The sequence below is a fragment of the Octopus bimaculoides genome, chromosome 6 (genome assembly GCF_001194135.2).
Source record: "Octopus bimaculoides isolate UCB-OBI-ISO-001 chromosome 6, ASM119413v2, whole genome shotgun sequence".
Taxonomy (NCBI): Eukaryota; Metazoa; Mollusca; class Cephalopoda; order Octopoda; family Octopodidae; genus Octopus; species Octopus bimaculoides.
The window spans coordinates 53,063,454-53,067,710 of NC_068986.1; positions in this window are offsets into that span (position 1 = coordinate 53,063,454).

Consider the following 4,257-nt stretch of genomic DNA (forward strand, 5'->3'; position numbering starts at 1 on the left):
TATATATAGGGTATGGAGGTGGAGGTGTGCATGTAAGCATGTATAACAAATGAATGAGAGTATTTCTTATATGGACGACCTTAAGTTTTATGCTGCAGATGACAAGAAAATACAATAACGGCTGTAGAGGGTAAACTAATTTAATTTATATTAGGTTCGAAGCAGGAAAATGTGCCAGACACGTTTGAAGAAAAAAATATTATTTAGAATATTAGTGTCATTGTAGACAGACAAACATATAGGAGAATTACACCAAACACAGGCATTCAAATATTTGGAAATCAATGGGAAACATACAGCTCACATATATGAACAGTTAGGAAAGAATCTTATAGACTGATATGCATTAGGGTGATACTTATTTCGGAATCGTATTTCTTTAGTAAGTGGTTTGATATGAGACTGTCAATGCAGCTTCTTGGTCTTAAGTTGAATGTACCCAATGTCAGTGACCAGGTTTCAGTTGTATGTAAAACATAATTTGATATCTCAAAATAAATAATTATTTAAATTAATCTCTGTGTGTCATTAAATGTTTAATATGACTCTTCTACGTGTAATTTCTTAAATACTTCAAACAGAACTAAATGTAAAAGTAGAAGCTATAAGCATCAATTTTCTAAATGTTTCGGGAATAATAGTTATAATATTCCAAATTAGACGCTAAATTAAGTAGCAAGACTAGACAGATCACAAGAAAAATAATGACTGCATTAGAAGTGTGCCATTTGATATAGAAAGATAATATTTATCAAAGAATGTGATTTAGTGTTATGCAACTAGAAAGCTTTTAAAGAATTGCTGTAGGATTAAAAATATAAAGTAAAGAATAAGGGAAAACTAATACAGTTACAAACCACGATAAAAAAAAATCTGCATTTCTACTACAAGAAGCGAACAATACAAAGCAAAGCTGAAATTATACGCAGCTCTGAGGAAAAACAAAAAAGATACAGGAAATGTTAAAAAGCTAAAATCTTAATCAAATATGTGGCTACAAAATGCCATGCTGAAAGGATGACAAACAATTCTCTTACACGGTCAGTATCTGAGAGACCGAAGAGGATGCAAACAACGAAAAAGTTTATAATTCGCTGAGAAAGGTGAACTCATTGCAGGAGAACATTAAAGCCTTTTCATCAATACCATAATAATCATGTTATATAGAAGAATACATTAAATAATAATCGACTATACGAAGGTTGGAAAGAATCAATTATAAACATAGTCTCCCGCTGCCCAATCGTAGTAACAGAAGAATACACTGCAGGCATGATACAGTTAAGTCTTTTATACACTGGAAGTTAAAGTATCAATATAAAATGCTAATAAGAAAGAACAGGTATAAATCTATAACAGAAGCGGTCTCAGAGGATTACGAAACAATCACACAGAGATACGCCAAATCATACAGAGAGAAAGATCAAAGTTAATCTACCGGATATTGTTGTCAAGGACCACTGGAAATGAAAGTGCATCATAGTCTTTATATCAGTTCCATCAGACGTGTGTATATTTCTAAAGGAAATGAATTAATTAGCCAAAATATAAAGGTTTCGACATAAAAGTAAACAGAAAATAGAAGCAATAATTGATGCCTTAGAAATGGTTAAGAAACCCTGCTTGGAGACACATAACTCAAATTCAAGGACTTAAAACTATATATAATATACACAAGTTAACATAACTTGATACTGTGCACATATTATGTAAAGTACCATCAGTGCAATTGAAGAGGTTAAGCAAAATGCTCCACATATTCACGCATGAAATGACAGCGCCTACTGATAGAAATATCTCAGCAAAGGAATTTGGAAAACTATCAAAATATAAGGACTTTGAGACTGAAATATCTAGGACGTGGCAATTAAAAACCAAAATCATCGCTGTTGTTGTAGGTGTCCTGGGAATGATCAAGAAAGATAATGACAAATTTTGGGACCAGATCCCTGGGAAACTAACAATCTATGAGACTCAAAAAATTGTGTTGACTTCACCCGCTCACATTCTCAGGAAGTTTCTCTCCATCTAATATATACGTGCCTTAGTTCTCTGGTTAAGACTCGGTTGGAAGATGTGATAAAATGCAAATCAATCGGATAATAATAATAATAATAATAATAATAATAATAATAAGAAGAAGAAGAAGAAGAAGAAGAAGAAGAAGAAGAAGAAGAAGAAGAAGAAGAAGAAGAAGAAGAAGAAGAAGAAGAACAACAACAACAACAACAACAACAACAACAACAACAACAACAACAACAACAATAATAAGAGAGAACAACGGGGACGTTTAACAAGTGAGAGCAATAAAACGGCTTCGAAATCTATCCAAAAACATAGGGAATTAAGACAACAAATGAAGCTTAAAATGACAGACAAAGTCTTGGACTATATCCGAGTAAGTAATACTCATTAAAATTAATTTCTGTTTTCCGAATGAAACAAAGTATTTTAACCGTGTCATCTCCGTCACCCGTACAAAACGTGTAAACACACTCGCCACACTACGATCCAATCAACATCAGACCGTCTCCGTCCCCAACCACCATGCGCAAAAGAATGAAAGATAAATTAAATCTTACCCATATTATTCAACCTAAGGTTAACGAACGGGAAGTACGTGCTTTAAACTTGTTACACAAAATGTACGAAAAACTACACGTGCAAAACCATTTAACACCAGAAATGAAAGGAGCTGTACCCTACGAAAATGATGACCATCAACATAAAGGACCGGGCGTTATTCCTCATATCCTGTAAATAAAATTTAAAAAAGCATAAATAGACACGTGAAGAATATATTTCAATCCTACATGATTATTTTACAGTAGTGCTCTCCCACAGAACGAAAAGACAGCATATACATATAAAATCTGGAAGAAAAATAACCTAGATAAAGACTTGGATACAGTAATGAATCCTAATAAATTAGTTAACAAACGGAGATATATTCTCAAAACCCCAAAAAAATTTATCAGAAATAGAAATAGAACACTTAAAAGGAAAAATACATCAGGAAAACGTAGATAGTAATCACACAGCAATGCCAAATAATTTCACAAGCACTGGGACTGTAAAGCACGAAAATTGACGTAATATGTCCAACAAAAACGAAGTAACGAAAGACAACAAACTCATACCGTAGGAAAGCCCCTTCATGGCAAATGCTGGGTTAAAATAAACAGAAAAGGAATAGATAAAGCAAAATCCCAACAATGGCTGAGAAACTCAGGACTCAAATCAGCGATTGAGGAATTTTTAACTGCAGCACAAGACCAAAGCCTCTCCACCCAAAATCATCAAAACCATGTAATGAAAAGAAATACAAGTAACTGCAAACTATGTGGAGATGGACAAGAAACAATAAATCATATTGTCTCTGGCTGCCCAGTCCTGGCTAAGAAGGAATATATTCACAGACACGACGGATTTGGGTTCTATATACTCTGGAAGCTATGCCAACACTATGGAATAACAACAGAAAAAAGGTGGTGTAGATACACGCCAGAAAAGGTCACAGAAAATGAGAAAACAACCATACTCTGGGATATGCCAATACACATAGATAGAGAAATTAAGGCCAATAGGCCGGATATCGTTGTCAGAGATCAAGAAAATATGCTTTCTAATCGATATATCAATACCAGCAAACGACATTTTTTTTTTTTAAGAAATGGAGAAATTTTCAAAATATAAAAACCTGGAAATAGAGGTAACTCGAATGTGGAATCTAAAAACAGAAACAATTTCTATCATAGTCGTTACATTAGGTATGGTAAAAACATATTCAGACAAACACATAACGAAAACACCAGGACTAACAAGTATATATAACATAAAGAAAATAGCACTACTAGGCACCGCACAGGTCCTACGTAAAACCCTTTCAATACAGTAAAAATAAGAACATCGCAACAAACCACAGCACATATCCAAGGCACACAGAGCTTAATAATAATAATAATAATAATAATAATAATAATAATAATAATAATAATAATAAGGTGTTAGCCATAAATTCCTTAGCTGTCCCAGTCCCAGTTGTTCTTTATAGCTTCAATGTGCTTAACTGGAATACCAGTGAAATAGTCAAAATTGATAGAAAAATCCGCAAGCTACTGACTTGTAATAAGATGCACCATCCAAAGGCAGACGTGGATCGTCTTTAACTTCCCAGAGCTCAGGGAGGTCGAGGCTTGATCCAGCTTGAACTTACGTACAAAACCACCACAATCGGACTGGCCAAATACCTTGAAA